The sequence below is a fragment of the Bos grunniens genome, chromosome 2, assembly GCF_055505025.1.
Source record: "Bos grunniens cultivar Pamir isolate PY7600 chromosome 2, Bosgru_T2T1.0, whole genome shotgun sequence".
Lineage (NCBI taxonomy): Eukaryota > Metazoa > Chordata > Mammalia > Artiodactyla > Bovidae > Bos > Bos grunniens.
The window spans coordinates 31524110-31550038 of record NC_141166.1 but is presented as its reverse complement, the minus strand read 5'-3'; positions in this window follow the sequence as shown (position 1 = coordinate 31550038).

Here is a 25929-nt window from a genome sequence, read left to right as displayed (position 1 = left end):
ATTCATGTTGATATTTGGTAGAAGCCAACACAATACTGTAAAGCTTTCAGGGCAAATCCAGGCTTCAAAGAGTCACTTGTGCAAGTTCAATTAAAAATAAAGTAATTAAAGAAAAAGAGTTACCACTGTTTTCCACTCCTTTTAGAGGAAAGAACATGCATGAAAAGAAATAATTGTAGTGTATGTAGGAGTGGCTCAGATCTTGAACTCCTTATTGCAAAATTCAGGCTTACATTGAAGATAGTAGGGAAAATTCATAGGCCATTCAGATATGACCTAAATAAAATCCTTTATGATTATAGAGTGGAGGTGATGAATAGATTCAAGGGACTAGATCTGGTAGACAGAGTGCCTGAAGAACTATGGACAGAGGTTCATAACATTGTACAGAAGGCAGTGACCAAAATCATCCCAAAGAAAAAGAAATACAAGAAGGCAGAATGGTTGTCTGAGGAGGTTTTACAAATAGCTGAGGAAAGAAGGGAAGCAAAAGACAATGGAAAAAGGGAAAGATAAACCCAACTGAGCACAGAGTTCCAAAGAGTAGTGAGGAGAGATAAGAAGGCCTTCTTAAATGAACAATGAGAAGAAATAGAGGGGAAAAATAGAATGGCAAAGACTAGAGATCTCTTCAAGAAAATTGGAGATATCAAAGGAACATTTCAAAAAGGGCAGAAATGGTAAGGACCTAACAGAAGCAGACGATATTAAGAAGAAGAGGCAAGAATACACAGAAAAACTATACAGGAAAGGTCTTAATGATCCAGATAACCATAATGGTATAATCACTCACTTAGAGCCAGACATTCTGGAATGTGAAGTCAAGTAGACGTTAGGAAGCATTATTGCAAATAAAGCTAGTGGAGGTGATGAAATTCCAGTTGAGCTATTTAAAATCCTAAAGGATGATATGGCTAAAGTGCTGCACTTAATATGCCAGCAAATTTGGAAAACTCAGCAGTGGCCACAGGACTGGAAAAGGTCAGTTTTCATTCCAATCCCAAAGAAGGGCAATGCAAAACAATGTTCAAACTACCATACAATTGTGCTCACTTCATGTGCTAGCCAGGTTATGTTCAAAATCCTTCAATCTAGGCTTCAGCAGTTCATGAACCAAGGACTTCCAGCTGTACAAGATGGATGTAGAAAAGGCAAAGGAACCAGAGATAAAACTGCCAATATTGGATCGTAGAGAAAGCAAGGGGATTCCTTAAAAATACCTACTTCTGCTTCATTGACTACCCTAAAACCTTTAACTGTGCAGATCACAGCAATCTGTGAAAAATTCTTAAAGAGATGGGAGTATCAGACCTCCTTACCTGTCTCCTGAGAAATCTGTATGCAAGTCAAGAAGCAACAATTAGAACTGGACATGGAAAAAAGGGCTGGTTCAAAATTTGGAAAGGAGTACAAGAAGGCTATATATCATCACCCTGTTTATTTACTTTATATGCAGAGTACATCATATGAAATGCTAGGCTGGATGAAGTACAAGCTGGAATCAAAACTTCTGGGAGAAATATCAACATCAAATATGCAGATAATACCATTCTAATGGCAGAAAGCAAAGAGGAACTAAAGGGTCTCTTGAAGAGGGTAAAAGAGGAAAGTGAAAAAGCTGGCTTAAAACTCAACATTCAAAAAAACTAAGACCATGGCATCTGGTCCCATTACTTGATGGCAAATAGAAGGGGAAAAAGTGGAAGCAGTGAAAGATTATATTTTCTTGGGGTTCCAAGTCACTGTGAATGATGGGACTGCAAACATGAATTTAAAGACTTTTGCTCCTTGAAAGGAAAGCTATTACAAACTTAGCATATTAAAAAGCAGAGACATTGCTTTGCTGACAGAAGTCTTTATTAGTCAAAATTATGGTTTTTCGAGTAGTCATGTACAGATGTGAAATTTGGACCATAAAGAAAACTGAGTGCTGAACAATTAATGTTTACAAATTGTGGTGCTGAACAAGACTCTTGAGAGTCCCTTAGACAACAAGGAGATCAAACCAGTCAATCCTAAAGAAAATCAACCCTAAATATTCATTGAAGGGACTGTGCTGCTGCTAAGTCACTTCAGTCGTGTCCAACTCTGTGCGACCCCATAGATGGCAGCCCACCAGGCTCCGCCGTCCCTGGGATTCTCCAGGCAAGAACACTGGAGTGGGTTACCATTTCCTTCTCCAATGCATGAAAGTGAAAAGTGAAAGTGAAGTCGCTCAGTTGTGTCCGACTCTTAGTGACCCCATGGACCGCAGCCTACCAGGCTCCTCTGTCCGTGGAATTTTCCAGGCAAGAGTACTGGAGTGGGGTGCCATTGCCTTCTCCAATATTTTGACTACATGATGTGAAGAGCTCACTCATTGGAAAAGACCCTGATGCTGAGAAAGATTGAAGACAAAAGGAGAAGCAGGTAGCAGGATGAGATGGTTAGATGGCATCACTGATTCAGTGGGCATGAATTTGAGCAAACTTCAGGATACAGTGGAGGATAGAGGAGCCTAGAGTGTTGCAGTCCATAGGGTCACAAAGTGTTGGACAAGACTTGGCATCTGAACAACAAGAATTTTATAAGAGGCTGAGATGAAATTGCTACTGTGGAGTGGAGTGGTGAAAATGCTGGAGGTTTGGAGGTGCCCACCAAGACTGGTGGTATAGAAGTTTTGAGGAAATGGGAGACTTGGGTTGGGGTTTTCCAAAACACTGTATTATTTAAACTTCCTTCATTCTCATTCAACCTCAGAATTGGGCAAGTCCTTAGAGACTAGTGGTCTATTTCTTTATAGATGCAGCCACATTAATGGTTATCCAGTGTTCCTTTGGTTGCTTCCAGGTCCAGAGAACTTGCTTAAGAACATCATTCTGAACAGTCCACATGACCGCCAACCCCAATCAACAGGGAACTTTGACTCTTTAAAATGCTTTTCATGTGTGATGTTTATGTGTTACAAAATTTGTATGCAATTCTTCTCTTTCTCTTTGGCAGAGTTTAAGTATTCTGTGGGCAGGGATTGTGTTTTATTTATTTTGGTTGTCCAACTGACAGATGAGTTACTAAATTAATTCAAGAAAATTAAAATAAACGTCTTCTAAGACTTTATATTTGAAGACACAGCCAGGCATGGAAAAGGATGAAAACCTGAACTTTCTCATGGGGCCTCATAGTTTACTCTGTGTGGTGCCAGTCCTCCATTTCTCCAGGGACCTGTCCTCCAGTTGCAGGAGATTCCCCATTTTCTCCTAAGGCTGTAACTATTTGATCTGCGTAGCAACTCAGAGTATCACTGCATAAACTCAGATATGTACAATTAATTGTAAAAAAGAAAGTTTTAACTGGATTTCTCTATCAAAGCCACCTTCTGCCTGAATAATACAAACCATGACAATTTTAGTCCTTGTGGGTCTCCATCCTTGACTTCCGTTTTGGTACGACAAGGTGAGGGAAAGGAGGCATTTGATCCACACTAACAAATAAAGCAAAATAAAACAAAACAGCACCAGAATCTATGTCCACTGCAGAATTATCTGAAGTAATGCAAAACCAGATCAGACTAGGGCAAGGTCCTCAGAAATTTAAAAAACAAAGTTGCAACATAATACTTTTGTGTGAAAACATTTCAGATATGAGTGCTTCATATATATTTTTATATTTCTCTTTATATGTATATATTATATATAATATATTTTCATTTTGAAAATTTTTCTTGATGACATACTCCAAGAAATTGAGAAGAAAATGAACAAGGAAAAATTAAAAATTAAATAAAGGGTATATTAGGACCCATGGTCAGTATTAAATATGTTAAACATAGATTTGTCTCTAAATAATTATAAATATGGCTACACAATAAAACAAAAGTTTCTCTTCATGAAGAAAATATACTTAAACAAATGTTAAATTTATTCTAAATAATTATCAATAGAAACCCCAAATTATATTTTAAAATATTGGGGAGGCAAAGGAGGTCAATGAATAAAGACATCCCAAATTATAAATATTGCATAAGGAGAAGTGATTTTTGGCTTTGATAATCACAGAAAAATAATTCAAATAGGGTCTTTGGAAAACATGAAGATGACTACTAGTTGATTAAAAACAAATGTTTGCCTTTCAAACTATTAACGAAGAGAAAAGCAAACAAATCTAGTCCATATATCAAAAAATAATAAAGAATTAACAGGAACAACAAGCACAAAACTTAACATAATGGGATATATGTACAGAATAACATAATATTTATACTTATTATTATATATACAATGCTGGTCAACATTTATTGCATGACCATGATGTATCAGGCACTATTAGGGATTTTGCTCTATTTTTTATTGACTCTTTATAGCAACCTTAGTAATATTATCTTTTCAATATTACAGATGAATCAGCAGGAACCCACAGAGAATAAATCACTTTTCTGAGGTCACACAGATGTACATGGCAGTTTCAAGGTCTAAACCCTGGCTTATCTGGCCCACAGGCTTACTCTCAGTCACTGCTCTTCCCACCTCCATAAATGCGATAAGAGGAGGGAGACCAGATGTATCCATTATGAATTCCCCAATTTGCAAACAAAGACTTGAAATATGACATGCTTCTTTTAAGAGAAATGGCCTTAGAAAGACACACACACACACACAAACACATACAATGTGTTTATCAGGCAAATATAAAATGAACAAAAACTAAAAACCCAAAGCAGTGTCAATATAAATTTCAAATAAAGTGTAGAATTAAAGGCAAAGAACAACATGATTTGAAAAAGATTACATGAATTATATCATCCATATATATAGAAACCAAAATAAAAATTTTTAATAGCTAGAGATACAATATAAAACACGCAAGGAGAAATGAACACACAATCATTGTGAGAGATTTTAACACACATATTGATTTTTGTAGATGAAAAATAGTGAAAATATAAACAAAATTACTAATATTATGTTAATACATATGTATATGAATATGTGTGTACACATATATATCTGATAAATATGTATATATATAAATATACATATGATATAGATAGTTTTTCTTAATCTGAAAAATAGGCTGCATATCTCCTTTCCATTTGTCCACACTAGCCTCTCAAATACTGACAATATACTACACCAGAAAGAAAAATGATCTTAATAAATTATAGAAGCTAATGTCACCCAGACAACATTTTTTTTATTAATGCATAGTTGATCCATCAACAAATATTGACTTCTAACAAAAAGTATATAAAATAACTAGTGTTAATGAAAAAGAAACTCTCTCCTATATGAGTATTGGCTATAAGGGGAGATTAAAATTGCAATTAGCATTCATTAGAAAATACTGTTGGTAAACTACAACAAAATATTACATTACTAAATATACAGGTTGTGATCAAAGTCTTACTGAGAGAGTAAGTTAATAATCTTAAACTTTTCTCTTTTTAGCAAAAGAGAATAGAAATAAATGAACCAGGTATTGTTCTTAGTTTGGAAAAATAAAGTAAAAATAAGAGGAATGATGTAATATTGCAAGTACAGAAATCAATGAACTGTGGAATGAAAACCAAATCCAATACAATTGATAACTAAACCCAAGAATTAATTATTTAAACAAAACCAGTGCAGCATGTACAACTTGGAAAATCTATTAAAATGTGGATTCCAAACTATCCTATTTATTATTCTCATAGTCACAATTTATTAAAACTCTCATCATCTCTCCTTTAGATTTATTCAAAGGAACTCTGGTCTTTCTCCTTCAATTCAGTTCAACAGATTATTTCAAAATGACCCAGAGTTTGACTACTGGGGTCAAACTCTGAGGTGCCCTGAGGGAAGTGTTTTCCTGAAGAAATGAGCTTCTCTTAACTTTTCCTTGATTTAGCTCTGTCTTCTTAGGATGATCCAGACAAGTGATGCTCACCAACAAACCTTTTCTTTGAAAGCCAGTGTCTTCCTTAGTCATCTGAGCAAATGTGGGCCAGTCACAAGTGAAGAGACATTCACTAGGCCCAGGAGGATACATAAGCCTCCAACTCCCTCTACACAAAATGTGCACTTAATTTGTGAAAGATTGAGACTATAGGAGAAAGCTGTTCATCTTTGCCTACATCCTCCCATTTCAACAGATTTGACTTCTTTTATTCTTAGGCCTTCACTGAAGCACAGAAGCATGGGTGTGAAGAAGGAAACTTGAGCACGAAAGCAGAATAAAGACAAGAAAGCTCTGTTCAGTGGACCCAAACAACTAACAACAGGGCATGCTACATGTTTAGCTTTCCTTGTTGCCCTGGCACTGTGCTGAAGATTTTAATTCATTGCTTCTTTAAGTCTTAAGCACTATGAAAATAGTATTATTATTGTTCCCATTTTACGTTTGCAGAAACTGAGGCTTAGAGAGGATAAAAGAACCTTTCCAATATCATCTAATCAGTGACAGAAAGAGGGCTAAACATAGGCAGTCAGCATCCAGAGCCCCCACACTCATCTCTGTCCACTATCTCCTTATGTACGATGTCAAGGGTATAGAAATAACTGTGTTTATCTCCCTTCCCATTCCTGGTGGCTGAAAGAGAAGTAACTTTTGCCCCAACAAAATCGTTCTTGAGAACTCCTCCTACCTTCCTTTCAACCTCGGTTGGCTTCAACTTGTGGGAGGAGGTATTTATTTGATTAAAGAAAAAGAGGATCATCATTCATCAATTCTTATTTCTGATTGTCATTAGCAAGTTAAAGTTCAGAAACATATAGGAATTTACCATCTATCCACATCCTATACCCACTAGAATACTCTCCATCCCATGGGCAAGGCGCATGGGATGACTGAATATACATAAGATCTGCAAACTGAACTCAGACTTGGTTCAGCATGAGAGCAAGTATAAGGCAGTCTGTTTGCCTTCACATTCCAAGAGCTCTCCAGTTCAGTTTCATAAGCAATTGAACCAGTGATCTCTAGTTAATTCTCACAAGGCACTCCAGTGATCTCTGTCCCATGATCTTGACCATAAAAAACTAAATCTCGAGGCTCTTTCTTACTTGACACTTTAAAATGCTGAGAGGATGTATCACAAGTTGCTGTTGTTGCTCTGTCACTGCCATGTCTGACTCTTTGCGACCCCGTGGATTGCAGCACATCAGACTTCCTTGTCTTTCACAGTCTCTTAGAGTTTGCTCAAACTCATGTCCATTGAGTCAGTGAGCCATCCAACCATCTCATCCTCTATCACCCCCTTCTCTACTCTGTCCTCAATCTTTCCCAACCCAAGGGTCTTTTCCAATGAATCAGCTCTTCATATCAAGTAACCAAAGTATTGTAGCTTCAGCTTCAGCATCAGTCCTTCCAATGGATATTCAGGGTTGATTTCCTTTAGGATTGACTGATTTGATCTCCTTGCTGTCCAAGGGACTCTCAAGAGTCTTGTCTAGGACCAGGATTCAAAAGCATCAATTCTTTGGTACTCAGCCTTGTTTATGGTCCAACTCTCACATCTGTGCATGACTACTGGAAAAACCATAGCTTTGACTATATGGACCTTTGGTGACAAAATGATGTCTCTGCATATCACAATAAATGTTGTCAAAGCCAGATAAATAAAGCACTGCTCTATCAATGCAGGAGATAGCTACATTTTAGAGAGCTTCTCTCTGAAGGTTTGAGAATGACCACTGAAGTAGAGAACTCTAGAGTAAAAGGTAAATGCACCCACAGATATTCCCTCTACTCATTTCTGCATATGTAGAGCATGGCTCCATGCCAACTTACTTTTACAGTGCCACATAACTTTCCCCTCCCTTTGCAGCAGATAAGCCACCGTAGGCAAAACATCTTTCTAGTTAGGCTGAGTTCTTGGAACAATGGGCAAATATTCATATTGTGTTTGAGACAAAATCCTTTACAAAGGAATGACTTTAAAATTTGTTTTAATTTTAAACACTTGAAGCATCATAAAATCAAAATTACAGCCCATTTTCCTCAAAGACGTGGATGAACAGATATAATTGGGTTTTGATATTTACTTAATAAAAAACAGATTACTGAAACTAGAAAAGTTTACTGTGTAATTATTTCACATTGCTACTTCTGGCTATTTTCATGGAAAGATGAGCATTTTCCTTAACATGTGACCATGACATGTGACACAAGGAGGTGATTTTGGATAGAACCACTAGGAACATGAAGAGGTTTGAATACAGTGTATATCCTGTATCCTCTATGCTATGTAAACTGAGGCTGAATGGCCTGGTCATCTGCTCCTAACACCAGGTTGCAAGTGGGACTTGACAACTTTATGTCCTATTTCAAATTTATTGCCCCATTTAAAAATATTTACAAATATTTACAAATTTTAAACTTCGGATTCAAGATTGTAGCACAAACTGTTGTCTTGAATAAGTATGTTGGAATTCACTTACTAAATGTGATTCTTATTTGTAAGGATTCTTCTTCTCATTCCCTCCCTCCCTTACTCCCTCCTCTCTCTTTTTCTTTCTTTTTTTAAACAAGGGAGTTCGCCTTTTATCATAAATCACTAAAGAAGGCAACAATGACCTTGAATTACTGTTCACATCCCAACTATATTGCGACATAGAACTCAACTCAATCTAAGAGCTGTTTTCACAGAGTGAGAAAATTCACACCAGGTCCTGTTTTCAGGCTGAGTCCCTTTTCAGCCCCTTGGGGACTTCACAGTGGAGGAAAAGCTCCTTAGTGGGACACTCAGCCTCCCATTACCCTGAAGGGCTTGTTTTTGCATATTTCTGACAACCTGACTTTTGACCTAAAGGTCATGACTCTGGCCGATGGAATGGCATTCAAGTTAAATTAAGTCAACGGATCTCTGACTTACTGTTATGTTTTCACTTGGTTCTTCAACAAACAGAAAGATTGCTTCTCTAGTAAGTCTCATCAGGTTAAAGTCTCTCTTTGGATCAGTTGGCCTCTTCTCTGATTTCTAAATTCGTGGGAATGAGCTATGTTGATGCAGGAAGTGGGGAAGGATTGGGATGATAAGGGAGTATTAGGAAATACTTATGAAAAGCATGATAGAATGAAAGAACTCTGGACAGAGAACCGCTACTGTCTAGGGAGGCTTCAGACCCTGAAGATGGATGCACTTGAAGCCAAGATGGGTCAGTTCCAGGCACTTCGGGACTGATACAGGCTGGAGAGGATGCTAACATCCCATCTTTGGTAAGGATCTTAGAAATCGCTTAGCCTGAGCCTGAGCGTTCCTGATTTCTTTTTATTTATTTATTTATTTTTATCAGTTTCACCTTTTCTTTGACTCTAACTCAGATTCCCAATTTATAAAACAGATAACAATCAAAGATACTCTGGATGAGGTCCAAATAAAAGGACCTCCCTTCTTTGCCCACTTTTCTCTGCCACGTGGCCTCTGAGATGTCGCCTCAGAGCCCTACTGTCATCAACCACAAACAGCTTAAACAGTGCTGAGAGAATAATCCATGACAAGGTCTCTGTAGGACTTCACAGCAGCTTCAGAGCAACTGGAGCTGCCCCTGGACACCCCCCCACATACACACAAGAGTCCTCTGGAGCCCTTCAAACAAGCCTACCTGTTTGTCCATGGGACACACCTTCAAACACAAGACCACAGCTGCTATGTTTTCTGGAGGTCTGAAACTCTCATCATTTGTTTTCCTTAGATTGTTTGCTCCTTGAGGTCAGAGTTCTGTCTGTTTTATCTTCATTGGCTCAGTGACTAGTACAATAACCTGGCATGGACCAAGTCTTTAATAGATGCTGCTGTTGCTGCTAAGTTGCTTCAGTCGTGTCCGACTCTGTGCGACCCCATAGATGGCAGCCCACCAGGCTCCGCCACCCATGGGATTTTCCAGGCAAGAATACTGGAGTGGGTTGCCATTGCCTTCTCCTAATAGATGCTAGTCCTGGAGAAACAGGTGATAGTTAGGAGGTGACAGCCAGATGATTAATAATAAAGTAACAATACTCCAACTACTGAACTAGGCATTGCATTCAACTCTGTACATATGGATCTCGATTTTTCTGGATACCCAATGATAGATGATACTAAGTCGCTTCAGTCATGTCCAACTCTTTGTGACCCTATGGACTGCAGCCCATCAGGCTCCTCTGTCCATGAGATTCTCCAGGTAAGAATATTGGAGTGGGTTGCCATTTTCTCCTCCAGGGGATCTTCCAGAACCAGGGATCAAACCTGGATACCCAATAGGCATTATTAACTCTGTTGGGGCGATGGGGAGCTGTCTGAGGAGTTAACCAACAAAGCAGGGCCACACAGTTAGTCGGTAGAGAAACTGGGATTTGAATCCAAGCTTATCTCAGCTTTAACTACTATAATAGTCTACTGGCTGAGCCCAGTGTTGGCAGATGTACCATAGAGGCCAGAGCTGGGGAGGGAGGAAAGGAAGGGTCCTGTGTGAAAACTGTGCTCTGGTTGGGAAGGAATCTGAGTTGCTCTTTGGTAATTTTTCCCAATAGAGTGAGATATTCTTCCACCACCACCATTCTTCTCTCCACCCTTCTATCGACTCTCTTCCTGACCCAGACTAACTTCAGCAGTCAATGGGTGGGTCGTGTCTGGATTCCTAAAGAGTTTGTTCTACTAGAACATTCCCACCCAGAGACGTCTGCTCACTAATGATGTAACACAGCAGCAAGAGGGACAGGAGGTAGGCTGGAGGTCATGGGATCACGATATGATGTATAATAGAGCCTCATAGCAGGCACATTGCAGGTGATCAAGTGATTAGGTGTTCTCCCCTGCTTTTAAAATCTCTTCTTGCCAGTTTTCCACAGTCTCCCTATTTCCCTCCTCTGGTAACTCTTATTTTATCCTGGAATTATTTTCTATTTCTAATCATCCATAAGAAAGTTGCTCCACAGAAGACACCATTCTTTAAGCCCCTACTCTCATGATCGGGGCAGTATGCTCCTGATACTCACCTCCCACTTCACCTTGTACCTTTCATCATCACCATCTGATTCTTCCTCCTTCTCTGTCAAGCACAAGATTAGAGTGTGACGCTCTGATCCCCCTTGTTTCATTATTAGTGGAAGCTGATATTTGGCTTTTTGCTTCAGAAGCCACATTGTAAATGAAGACAGCAGCAGGAATTGAGTTTTGAGTTGCTGGCTGGCGCCAAAGATATGGTTAGATCTTTGAGGCCAGTTTCCAAGTGACTTTGGATTGAAGTCAGGATACATGTTTGGGATAAATGGAGAAAACACCCGTCTAGCAAGCAGGAGGATCTCAGAGACTGGTGTCTTAGAGGGTGGCTTACTAACTAAACAATAATTCCTTCCACATGTTCAGTATTTCACAGCTCACCAAGTGCTTCTTTGTATATTATCTTATTTGATTTTTACATTGGTTCTCTTGGGATTAATGGGAAAATACCATTGTCCTCATGTTATACACATGCAGAAAACCTTAGTAAGGAGCATGGAGGTTACGTGATTCCTCTAAAGTCATTCAACACTTCGTGTAAGAAAGTTCAAAACCTTAAAGCTCAAGTTGTCTGAATTCCCAAGCTCAAGTTGGGAATACTGTATGAATTAGGTGGATAGATAAAACACCTCACAAAATGTCTTGTGAATTTTCTGTGTTCAAAAAGCATTAGTCTCTTTCCTCATTTCCTTTCTGAATCTTGCTTTTCTGCTCTTTTTCCATCCACCATGCTGGAAACATAGATAAAAGGGAGTGATCTGGAGAGCAGAAAAGGAGGAAAATCATAGCACTTGAACATGGTTCTAAGACAAGCTTATGAGGATGAGACTGATGCTATTATGAAGCCCCAGCATCTCGCAAGATCTTGGTAGGTCCCACCATCAGGGAGGATGGGAAACAGTGCCCATCTCTGTGTCAGCTCCAGCCCTCTCTCCCTCCCCACCCTAATTTTGTGGTTTGCTAATTATTTTGAGGCCAGAGAATGTCAAGGCTCTGCTTTCTGATTCAATTTTACCTCTCCCCTGCATTCAGCATTTCTCAGAGGCCATGTCACTCAGAGAATAAGAGGCAGACCCGGTATCTTGTCCTTCCCAGGCTGGCACATAAGTTTCTGAACTATCCCCCCTACCAATCTCCCCCAGACTCTCACCCACCAAGCCACCCTCACTCACACAATTTACTGGAAACCTCTGTTCTTCTGAAGCAGGCTTTGGCTTTGTTCCCAGAACCAGGCAGAAGGAAAATGCTTTCTAAGAAAAACATGAGCAAGGGAATTACATTCTCATCTGATATTTCTTCACCAAGATGATTTTGTTTGTTCTTCATCAAGATTGCCTTATCCATGTTATTTATTTATTTTTTTTCTGTAAAACCTGCTCTTGATGGGGCAAAAAATCAACTGGAATTTATTTTTCCCTAGTAGTTAAAAACCAAAATCCAATCCATATGTATGAATTACTATCCATTCTGGTGAAATGTCATTAATCATACAGTTAGCATTGTGATATATAAACTGAAATGATGGTTCTGGGGGCCTGTGGGGTGTCCCTTTGAGGATATTTAAAGATTTGAGAAAACTTGAAAGGACCCTAAAACATGGCTTTCCTTCTTTCTCCTCCATTCATAGCTCAAATTGTGTTCTTTTGGAGTCTTGATTATTCCATTCCACTAACTGCTGCCATCTTTGGGTAATGTTATCAAGGAGCATGACTATTCCCCAATGTCTAGTTATCCAAAAAAGCTCTTCCGTCTCCTTGCCCACTGCCCACAATCCAGTACATGCTGTGTTGTTTTGATGTTGACCTCACTCGACCTTCAAATCATTTTCGAAACTGGCTTTCCCACAGTGAAAAAAATTTCAGGCCACAGACTACAACGATTGTGTTTATCTCACACAATATTGTTTTGAAGGTTTCTGGCCACTACACTCAAGTTTGAAGCACCAAGCTGGCACTCAACAGATGTTGGTGAGCAATTTAACTACAGAATATACTGTTTACTACTTTAACATTAGAGTTGTAAATAAATAAAAAGAAAAAAATGGAGTTATACCTCTAGTATCAATGTGGAGCTATATTGCTAAGCCTTGTTTTAGATACTGTGAATACCAAGAGGCTAGGAACAGCCCCAAACTTAGACTCTGAAAAAGTCCTTATGAGTATTCCTATTCCCATTCATAGATCTTTTATTTAGACTCTGCCCTTCAGATTATTATTATATAAATGGCAACTGTGCATACTAATAGTATTTGATTCAATTCTGTATCTGAAAGTTTTGCTTCGGCTTTTACCTTTGAAGAGATGGCAACAGCAATGGTGAAGAGAAAGTGTAGAGTAAACTTGTTGTTTAGTGGCTAAGTTGTGTCCAAGTCTTTTGCAACCCCATGGACTGTAGCCCTCCAAGCTCCTCTGTCCATGAGATTTTCTAGGCAAGAATACCAGAGTGGGTTGCCATTTTCTTCTCTAGGGGATATTCCTGACCCAGGAATCGAACCTGTGTCTCCTGCATCGCAGGCAGATTCTTTACTGCTGAACCCAGGTTAAACTTGAGTTTTACTTCACTCTGTGACTGTAGACTTAAATTTCTGCCCTATGAGGGAAATTGGGATGCAAGGGACTTAGGAATAGTTAATGACTTGTTAAAAGATACAAATATTTACTAAAAGATGACAATTGCCCAGGTGTTAGAGAAGAACAAGTAAATGAAATCAATTCCTGATCCAGTTACAGTCCAGTGGGGAAATAATCTTGCAGTTTGTGGCTTCTTCCTTGCACCCAGCACATGCCTTGAACTTGATGAGTGTTAGAGGGTCAAATGTTCATTTCAGCTGTGGATTTGGGGCTAGCTCTTTTATCACATTTGCTACTTCCCAGTGGAATGGATTATCTTTTTACCTTCTTTTTCTAGAAGAGAAAGATGCATTCTGATAAAGAGCCTAAGTATTCCCACCTGACCTATAATTGACTTTATAGTACAGTGAAGAAACCATTGAATTAAAGTTGGACATTCGGTTCCATAACTTTGAGTAAGTCATGTCCCTCCTGGTACTTCAATTTATCCTCCTGGTAATAATGGTTTGGATTCAGTGAGTGCTGTATCTCTTCCACTCTAACATTCTTTGAGTTGAAGATCATGGATATATCACTTGGCCATTCTACTAGGGCCCCAGTTTTGTTCTCAAGATCACGTGTACCTAAGTTAAGATCTTGGATTGTCTCCTCTCTTGCCCTTCAATGCCATTCCTAACCTCTGCACTCCAGACCCTCTGCCTTGGCCCTGCCATATGTGTATCTGCTGCTCACCTTTTCAGTTCCTTCTTCCTATTCAGCTCTTTTTTTTTTTTTTCCAATGAAGTATATGGGTTGGTTTATAATCATATTAGTGTCAGGTGTACAACATAGTCAATATTTTTATAGATTGCACTCCATTTAAAGTTATCTCAAATAATGGCTATGTTTTCCTGCACTGTACAATATATTCTTGTTGCTTATCTATTTTACACATAGCAGTTTTCATCTCTTAATCCTTCATCTCTCTTGCCTCTCCCTTCCTCCCTTGCTCCAGTGGTAACCACTGGTTTGTTGTCTATATCTCTGAGTTGCTTTTGTTTTGTTATATAATATTTTTTGTTGTTTCACATATAAATGACCACATAGAGCATTTGTCTTTCCCTATCTTTACTCAGCATAATACTCTCGAGGTCCATGCATGTCATTGTAAATGGCAGAATTTCATTCTTTTATGGCTGAGTAATACTTTTTGGTCAGAATGGCTATCATCAACAAGTCTACAAATAAATGTCAGTGAGAGTGTAGAGAAAAGGGGCCACCAGTACACTGCTGAGGGCAATGTAAATTGGTGCAGCTGCTATGGAAAACAGTGCGGCAGTTTCTCAGAAAGCTAAAAGTGTAACTGCCACGCATGCTTGTTCAGTGGTCTCAGTTGTGTCCAACTCTTTGGGACCCCAAGGACAGTAGCCCACCAGGCTCCTCTGTCTATGGGGATTCTCTAGGCAAGAATACTGGAGTGGGTTGCCATACTCTCCTCCAGGGACTCTTCACAACCCAGGGATCTTTACAATCTTGGAACTCATGTCTCCTGTGTCTCCTGCATTGCAGGTGGATTCTTTACCCCTGAACCACAGGTGAAGCCCATAACTACCATATGACCCAGCTATTCTACTCCTGAATTGCTATATTTATCTGAAAAAGATGTGACTGAAAAAAGGGAAGAAGATAGCTCTTTCTTTCTTTTTGAAATGGGAATCTCTCTCCCTAGATTTAAACAATCCTGACCTGCCTGGTGATTTTCACCTTTTCTCCTCAGTTTAAACCATATTGTGCTTCTGTGGACATATTTCCTTCAAAGTTTTATAAAATCCATTTTATAAGTGACATCTTTGGACTTCTATAAAAATCACTTGAGGATGCCAATTATCATCTTTTGCCCTCACCTCCAGACAAAATATCATCCTTTTGCATTTCAGTCATTTTCTATCACTACTCAAGGTTACATAACCTCATTACATGTACCTGGCATCATGCCCTCTATTGTTGGTTAAATGATTTTGCAATTGGTGACTAGCACAGAACATAGGCATATATTGGGGAAAAATATTTTCAAAGATATTATAAGAATCCACAGCTGCTTCGTCTGAGTAGCCAGCTAATCATTTAGCAGCTGTGTTTTGTTTGACACTGATAGCTGGGAACTGGTCTAAAATTTACCTAGATATTTACTAATTTAGGACATTTTTTTTGCTCCCTTGAGGATTTTTCTCAGGGATATTTAGATTTATTTGGTCTCAAGTTGTTATATTTTGCTTACTTTAGCAACAACAAAATAACTTAAAACTATTAAAAATCAACTTTTAAAATATTTCTTCAGGGGAAAAAAATGAGTCTACAACTCTCTTGTCAACAACTTTTATTTTCCCAGAGTAACAGTGGTTTTGTTAACTTGATTTTGATAATGTTGTATTTGTTAAGAAGGCAATTAGCACACTATAACATAAGAGACTATAATTAAATGTTTTATTAATATTTGACTTTGCATTTTTCTCTTGCTATGATCTGGGATGTGTGAGAGGCAGAACTCTCTGGGGATAAGGGATAGTCAAGGTGGCCCCAGAAGAACTGGAAGTAGCATTTCTGAGGTTAGAAAAGGATGCCCTGAGTTTGGAGAAAACTTGCCTCCTGCTCAGTGAAATGCAGGAAGGGACTGCCTTGAGTAACTGAGAAACTGTAGGTAGACTATGAGATTCCGAGGACTTAGCAGTGTGGTGGCATCTCCTTTTCACTTGATGACTTAGGTCAAGTGGATGAGTTACACTTTCAACGTGAAAAACTAATAGTGATCAAAAGTTCAAACATCTGCAAAGATGAATTCTGGTGAAAATTCATCTGACCTGTAGTAAACCAGAGAGTAAATTAACATCCCAAGACAAAAGGAAAACAATTGTTTTTAGAGGGAATTAAAACCCTACCACAGATTCTATTGCCAGAAGGGTCCAAACTGAGGCAGTTTTGGACCTGGGTCTTTTGTCTCACTTTGTCTTATTTCCAAGCCCTTCTGCCATCCCTTGCCCCACAAAGAAAAGATGCCTCATACACATGCCCTCATGCTTATCCTCCCTCAGATCTCCCTCTTGCTTGTGAGTTATTTATCTTTCTTCTCACAATCTCCATTCCTTCTTCATACCCTTCCACTACCAATGGTACCTTCCACTCAGTCCAATGAGTGGAGAGTCAGTACTTACATTACTGATCGCTTAAAAGATCTGAAAGAGATGAGGTGAGCAAAATGGTTCTGGGAAGGAAGTGAGGAAAACATTCTTATGAAAGTCTGAATTTTAAAGAGTAAAAAAAAAAAAAAAAAAAAAGACAGTAGAGATCATTTCCTCCCAATGTGACAACACTCACAAAGACAAGGACCGAAACTAAATAATCTGTGTGGTGTGAAGCTCCTAAGCATGCCTCGGAAATTTCAAATGTATCTGTTTGAATGGAGAGAAATGACAGAAGAGTAGAGAGTCTGGAGGCAGATAAAACTCACAAGGGCCTAATTTACTATAGTAAGCAATTCAGTGTTTACCCAGCATGTAAGTGAAGTAGAACCTTTGAACAGAGAATGCTATGGTCAAGGTCCTGAACTTCTAAGTCCTATACAGAACTCAGGGTGGATTCTTGTATCATATCTCCATTCTCTGCATCCAATTATACCCACTTTTATCTAAGCACCATCCCCACCATGTTCAGCATCACCTCCACCACTCATACAATCCCTTGTCATGGTCATTACCCTCACCACTATCCCCGTTACCACCTCCCCATTGCTGCTTCCCTCACCACCTCCTATGGTAGAGCTGTACCCGAGTGGTTAACAAGTAGCAACGCTATCATTCACTTTTTGAGCAGATACCAGGCAGACAATGTACTAAATATTTTTAAGTGCCTTGTTATTTTATCCTCACATCCTCATAAGATACATTCTCCTGGGATCCCCATTTTATAGAAGTGGAATGCAAAGATGAAGAAATGAATCATTTGAGAATCATTATGGAGTAAGCAAGAGGCAGAGAGAGCCAGACCAGGGTCAGTTCAGTTCAGTTCAGTTCAGTCACTCAGTCGTATCCGACTCTTTGCGACCCCATGAATTGCAGCACGCCGGGCCTCCCTGTCCATCACCAACTCCCGGAGTTCACTCAGACTCACATCCATCGAGTCAGTGATGCCATCCAGCCATCTCATCCTCTGTTGTCTCCTTCTCCTCCTGCGCCCAATCCCTCCCAGCATCAGAGTCTTTGCCAATGAGTCAACTCTTCCCATGAGGTGGCCAAAGTACTGGAGTTTCAGCTTTAGCATCATTCCTTCCAAAGAAATCCCAGGGCTGATCTCCTTCAGAATGGACTGGTTGGATCTCCTTGCAGTCCAAGGGACTCTCAAGAGTCTTCTCCAACACCACAGTTCAAAAGCATCAATTCTTCGGCACTCAGCTTTCTTCACAATCCAACTCTCACATCCATACATGACCATTGGAAAAACCATAGCCTTGACTAGATGAACCTTTGTTGGCAAAGTAATGTCTCTGCTTTTGAATATGCTATCTAGGTGGGTCATAACTTTCCTTCCAAGGAGTAAGCGTGTTTTAATTTCATGGCTGCAATCACCATCTGCAGTGATTTTGGATCCCAAAGAAATAAAGTCTGACACTGTTTCCACTGTTTCCCCATCTATTTCCCATGAAGTGATGGGACCAGATGTCATGATCTTCATAGAGACCTCCTTTTCAGGCTCTGAAAAATGGAAATGTGGGACCTCTTGCTCAAAAAGCCAGGGAAAGATAAAAGCAGGAAAATATAAGGTATTTTCTATTCTCCCACAATCTCTCTTGACATTTTTTTGTCTATTTAATGTTATTCTAAGAAAAAAATTATAAATTATTAGCATGGATTCTACCATTCATCTTTAAATTGTACAGTGACATTTTATTAAAATATAGTTGATTTGCAATATTAGTCTCAAGTGTACAACATAGTGATTCAAAATTTTTATAGATAATACTCCAATTATACTTGTAGAAATATTGGCTATATTCCCTTGTAATTCATTTAGGTCAGTGTGGACTTTTTATCCTATAAGACATATTTTATCCTATAACAGGATTTTATAAAGGATTTTATCCTATAACATATATTTATATTTTACATATTGTCAGTTATATTTCTCCACTATGATTATTTATTTTGATGCTCAAATTGTCCTAGATTTGGCCAGTACAAGCCCTTTCAGTCTGGTTCCTGTCTCCATTTGACATATCTTCATTATTCTCTGAGCACTTTCTTACTTTTTGACACATGAAATTCTCAGCTCATTCTGTATTTCCCTGCTCTGGCCTCAGAATCAGACATTTCACCAAAGAGTCTGACTTCCTTTTAGTAGCATATGGAATTTAGATCCATGGCTATGGGGATGTCGCTGCTTCCAAGTCATATCAACAAAGATAGAAAACAGATGTGTATAAGTTCATTTGTATACATATCTACTATCCACGACTATATCTATATGATTTTTGTCTATATATGAAAACCTATGAATTACCACTGATAACCTCCATTCTAATTCTGTGACACAGGACTCATTCTATCCTTCTTCCTTTCCGTAGTTACGGCTTCCTTATCCAATAGTGAGAACCACAGCATCCATTTTCTATAATATATGTACTTATTTATTCAAAACACAAAAATTATTTTCAAAATTACTAGCCCATGCCTCTGTGAATTAAAAGACTCTACTAATTAGAGTTCAATTTTGTTCAAAGGCTTCTGGTTTTTAACCTTTAATCCTAAGTCATAGAAATACTATGTTCAGAAGCAGTTCAGCTTATGTTTTCTTTCCCACTTTAGTACGGTTATATTATTGATATCTGACTTGATTCACGTGCTTTTATTTAAATTATATTTCAGAATTTTTTTTCTACTTTTGCTGCTGGCTTTTTCTTAAATATGCAAAATGTAAACATGATTCCAAAAGTCAGAACCAGACAACAAATATGTGCATAAAAGTGTCATTTTCCCCATTCCATCTATTCTTTGAGCTCCTCTCACTCACCTTTTATTAGTACTATGGTGCACAGAATTCTAAGGATGACTGCCGATGACCCTGGCTCTTGTGTAATTCCTGACCTTCTGAGTATGGCCAGAACTTTTGAATATAACAAGATATCACTCGTGATTATGCTATTAATACTTTATAAGGGAAAATGAATAGTAGGTTAATCACATGAATTCTTTAAAAGCAGAGTTTTTTGTGCCTGGAATCAAAAGGAGAAATAAAAAATTAAAAAAAAAATACTTGGCATACCATTGCTGCCTTGCAGATGGAGCAGGCCATGTGACAAGGAGTGGAGGCAGATCCTAGAAGCTGAGCAGCTTCCAGCTGTCCGCCAGCAAAGATGCATGGACTTCAGTCCTGTAGTCACAAGAAACTGAATTCTGCCAACAGGCTGGATGTGCTCAGAACTGGATTTTTCTCCAGAGCTTTCAGAAGTCAAGTTGACTGACCCCCTGACTTTGGTTTTATAAGACTTTCAGCAGAGAATTCAGTTAAGCCCACCTAGGCTTCTGACCTATAGAACTGTTAGTTAACACAAGGGTTTTGTTTTAAACCACTAAATTGTGGTAACAGAAAACTAATAGAGTATCCAATTTTGTAATCTCTGGTTTACCCTTATTGCATTATTACTATTTTTTTGAACAAATGAGTAGATTCATGTTTATTTTCCTCCTTGTATTTCTTTCTTAAGCAAAAGGTAGCACACTATTTAAATTCCTTTGCAGTTTACCTCTTTTCATTTAGTAACATATCCTGGATACTCAACATCAGTTCCCAGAATTCATTTTCCATTGTTTTTTTACAGCAACATAATACTCCAGTATGTGATCACATGGTTTACTCAACAACTTTTCTATGTATGAGCTTGTAGGTTGCTTCCAATTTTTCTTCCAGTTTTCAATTATAAATAATACAGCAATATAATCTGTGAATCCTCAAGGAAATTCTTAGAAGTGATGTTTCCAAGCCAAAAGATAAACATGTACATAGTTTTATTTGCTATTGCCCAATTCCTCTCATCAGTGTAGTACCATGTGATATTCGCATCACCAACTTAGTTATGTTGATGCCTGGGTTTTGGGTAAACTACTTTTTTTCCTGTGTATTTTTTAGGGTTTTTTGGGAACCTCGGATTTATGTGGTAGCCATTGCCTAGGAGCCTGGTGGGCTTCAGTCCATGGAGGGTCACAGAAAGTTGGACACAACTTAGCAACTGAACAGCAGCATTGCCTAGGCTACTATCTGGTCAACATTTGAGACTTTTTTAAATTGCAAATTGGTTTCCAGGAAAATTGTTCTATGTTCTCCCAGTGGTATATGAAATGCCTGTCTCACTACATCCTGCAAGTAGAAAAGAGTAAATTTCAGTCTTTCAAAAGAGTGAATTTAAGCATACACTAGATAAACGTTTTGACCAAATAAGAAATGGAAGAATGTTAAATTCATATTTTTCTGAAATTAATGGTAAAGCCAGATATTATCATCACAAAATAAAATGTGTGAATACAAAAATTATTCTGCAATTTTGTTTCACTATGTAATTGTAGTTATCAATTTTATTTTATTTTATTTTTTTAACTTTAAATTTTATTTTTAAAATATTTAAGTTAAATTTTAAAGGTTGAATTACAATGCAAGAGTGATGTTTTCTCTGAATAGTCAGCTCTTGCTTTCATTTTCTGAACATTTAATGTGAATGTAAATAGAATCATTTTCATCCAGATTGGTAGAGAAGTAAGGTACTGGAAACAATTTTTCTCTAACATTTCTTTTCTTTACATTTAATATTTTTTATTATGTCAATATAAAATGTATTGAGGATATTTATCTTTTCTACTTAGTAAATTTTGAGATGAAAAACATTCCAATCTTATAATATATAAAAAATTAATAAATCATATGTTTTCTTGAATAATTCAGGAGCTAAATGGAATTAACAGCTAAAAATTATGTATAGTGTCTAAAGGTTATTTTTTTATTTTGTTTCATGCTAATTTTATTGTGCGAGTGCAACAACAAGTCTACAAAGATTAAAAATATGATCTATTATACACCTATCTAAGGGAGCATCTGTTAGTCACTCAGTTGTGTCCGACTTTTTGCAACCCCATGGACCATAACCTGCCAGGCTCCTCTGTCCATTGAATTCTCCAGGCAAGAATACTGGAGTGAATTGCCATTCCCTTCTCCAGGGGATCTTCCCATCCCAGGGATTGAACCTGGGCCTCCCGCATTAGAGGCAGATGCTTTATCATCTGAGCCACCAGGGAAGCCAACAAGAGGGTGTCTATCATGCTGAATTTTATTATTATTGAAGCATTTATAAGTGTATTGCCTCAAAAAAATGCAATATTCTTTCTAAATTTATATAGCTACCATATTCTTTTAACACTAGAATTAAGTGGAAATATGTTTTCCTATTTATTTAGCACTTGTTTTGTGTTCATGAAATTAACAGCTTTTTAATTAGTATAATTATTGCAACATTTCATTCTTTTCATAAAACATACATATGTCTACTTCAAATAAAGTAGAATTTCAACATATTAAGCAGACAAGGAAATTGTTATTAAAGATTATACTTAGAATGAAAGTGAAAGTGTTAGTGGTTCAGTCATGTCTGACTTTTTACAACACAATGGACTATAGGCCACCACACCAGGCTCCTTTGTCCATGGGATTTTCCAAGCAAGAATACTGGAGTGGGTTGTCATTTCCTTCTCCAGGGGATCTTCCCGATCCAGGTATAGAATCCAGGTCTTCTGCATTGCAAGTAGATTCTTTACCTTCCGAGCCACGAGGAAAGACTATACTTAGAATGTTTACCTGATTTTGCATATGAATATGCATTGTGCATATTACTGTGTTGTGTTGATTACTTCTAATCAGATCAGATCAGATCAGTCGCTCAGTTGTGTCCAACTCTTTGCAACCCCATGAATCGCAGCACGCCAGGCCTCCCTGTCCATCACCAACTCCCAGAGTTCACTCAGACTCACGTCCGAGTCACTGATGCCATCCAGCCATCTCATCTCCGTTGTCCCCTTCTCCTCTTGCCCCCAATCCCTCCCAGCATCAAAGTCTTTTCCAATGAGTCAAACTCTTTGCATGAAGTGGCCAAAGTACTGGAGTTTCAGCTTTAGCATCATTCCTTCCAAAGAAATCCCAGGGCTGATCTCCTTCAGAATGGACTGGTTGGATCTCCTTGCAGTCCAAGGGACTCTCAAGAGTCTTCTCCAACACCACAGTTCAAAAGCATCAATTCTTCAGCGCTCAGCCTTCTTCACAGTCCAACTCTCACATCCATACATGACCACAGGAAAAACCATAGCCTTGACTAGACGGACCTTTGTTAGCAAAGTAATGTTTCTGCTTTTGAATATGCTATCTAGGTGGGTCATAACTTTCCTTCCAAGGAGTAAGTGTCTTTTAATTTCATGGCTGCAATCACCATCTGCAGTGATTTTGGAGCCCCCAAAAATAAAGTCGGCCACTGTTTCCACTGTTTCCCCATCTATTTCCCATGAAGTGATGGCACCAGATGCCATGATCTTCATTTTCTGAATGTTGAGCTTTAAGCCAACTTTTTCACTCTCCACTTTCACTTTCATCAAGAGGCTTTTTAGTTCCTCTTCACTTTCTGCCATAAGGGTGGTGTCATCTGCATATCTGAGGTTATTGATATTTCTCCCGGCAATCTTGATTCCAGCTTGTGTTTCTTCCAGTCCAGCATTTCTCATGATGTACTCTGCATATAAGTTAAATAAACAGGGTGACAATATACAGCCTTGACGAACTCCTTTTTCTATTTGGAACCAGTCTGTTGTTCCATGTCCAGTTCTAACTGTTGCTTCCTGACCTGCATACAGGTTTCTCAAGAGGCAGATCAAGTGGTCTGGTATTTCCATCTCTTTCAGAATTTTCCACAGTTTATTGTGATCCACACAGTCAAAGGCTTTGGCATAGTCAATAAAGCAGAAATAGATGTTTTTCTGGAACTCTCTTGCTTTTTTGATGATCCAGCAGATGGTGGCAATTTGATCTCTGGTTCCTCTGCCTTTTCTAAAACCAGCTTGAACATCAGGAAGTTCATGGTTCACATATTGCTGAAGCCTGGCTTGGAGAATTTAGAGCGTTACTTTGCTAGCAGGTGAGATGAGTGCAATTGTGCGGTAATTTGAGCATTCTTTGGCATTGCCTTTCTTTGGGATTGGAATGAAAACTGACCTTTTCCAGTCCTGTGGCCACTGCTGAGTTTTCCAAATTTGCTGGCATATTGAGTGCAGCACTTTCACAGCATTATCTTTCAGGATTTGGAATAGCTCAACTGGAATTCCTTCACCTCCACTAGCTTTGTTCGTAGTGTTGCTTTCTAAGGCCCACTTGACTTCACATTCCAGGGTGTCTGGCTCTAGGTCAGTGATCACACCATCGTGATTATCTGGGTCGTGAAGATCTTTTTTTTGTACAGTTCTTCTGTGTATTCTTGCCACCTCTTCTTAATATCTTCTGCTTCTGTTAGGTCCATACCATTTCTGTCCTTTATTGAGCCCATCTTTGCATGAAATGTTCCTTTGGTATCTCTGATTTTCTTGAAGAGATCCCTAGTCTTTCCCATTCTGTTGTTTTCCTCTATTTCTTTGCATTGATCGCTGAAGAAGGCTTTCTTATCTCTCCTGGCTATTCTTTGGAACTCTGCATTCAGATGCTTATATCTTTCCTTTTCTCCTTTGCTTTTTGCTTCTCTTCTTTTCACAGCTATTTGTAAGGCCTCCCCAGACAGCCATTTTGCTTTTTTGCATTTCTTTCCTATGGGGATGGTCTTGATCCCTGACTCCTGTACAATGTCACGAACCTCATTCCATAGTTCATCAGGCACTCTATCTATCAGATCTAGGCCCTTAAATCTATTTCTCACTTACACTGTATAATCATAAGGGATTTGATTTAGGTCATACCTGAATGGTCTAGTGGTTTTCCCTACTTTCTTCAATTTAAGTCTGAATTTGGCAATAAGGATTTCATGATCTGAGCCACAGTCAGCTCCTGGTCTTGTTTTTGCTGACTGTATTGAGCTTCTCCATCTTTGACTGCAAAGAATAGAATCAATCTGATTTCAGTGTTGACCATCTGGTGATGTCCATGTATAGAGTCTTCTGTTGTGTTGTTGGAAGAGGGTGTTTGTTATGACCAGTGCATTTTCTTGGCAAAACTCTATTAGTCTTTGCCCTGCTTCATTCCGTATTCCAAGGCCAAATTTGCCTGTTACTCCAGGTGTTTCTTGACTTCCTACTTTTGCATTCCAGTCTCCTATAATGAAAAGGACATCTTTTTTGGGTGTTAGTTCTAAAAGGTCTTGTAGGTCTTCATAGAACCGTTCAACTTCGGATCCTATAATATCACACAATTGTATTCTCCTTTTTTATTTTTTTAATTTTTATTTTACATTGGAGTTTATTGATTAAGAATGTTGTGTTAGTTTCAGGTATACAGCAAAGTGATTCAGATATATATATGTTGTTGTTCAGTAGCTCACTTGTGTCCAACTCTTTGCAACCCCATGGACTGCAGCATGCCAGGCTTTCCTGTCCTTCACCATCTCCCAGAGCTTGTTCAAACTCATGTCCACTGAGTCAGTGATGCCATCCAACCATTTCATCTTCTGTCATCCCCTTCTCCTCCTGCCTCAATCTTTCCCAGCATCAGTGCCTTTTCCAATGAGTCGGATCTTAGGATCAGGTGGCCAAAGTATTGGAGCTTCAGCTTCAGCATCAGTCCTTCCAATGAATATTCAGGACTGATTTCCTTTAGGATTGACTGGTTTGATCTTGCAGTCCAAGGGACTTTCAAGAGTCTTTTCCAACCCAGTCCAAAAGCATTTGAAAATGTTTTATCCCATTCTGTGGGTTGTCTTTTCATTTTGTTCATGGTGTCCTTTGCCATGCAAAAGCTTTTGAGTTTAATTAGGTCCCATTTGTTTATTTTTGTTTTTATTTCCATTATCCTAAGAGATGAATTGAAAACGATACTGCTGCAATTTTTATCAAAGAGCATTCTGCTATATTTTTCTCTAAGATTTTTTTTTTCAACATGAGGAACACACCTTATTTCTTTTTTTATTTTATCTTTTATTCATTTTATTTTTGATTATGTTATGTGCCTTGCTAGATCTTAGTTCCTTGACCAGGGATCGAACCCATGTCCAACAGTGAAAGCACTTGACCACTGGAGCACTAGGGAATTTCTTTCTAAGAGTTTTATAGCATTTGGTCTTACATTTAGATCTTTAATTCATTTTTATTTATTCTTGTGTATGCTGTTGAAGAATGTTCTAATTTTATCTTTTTACATGTAGCTAATCAGATTTTCCAGCACCATTATTGA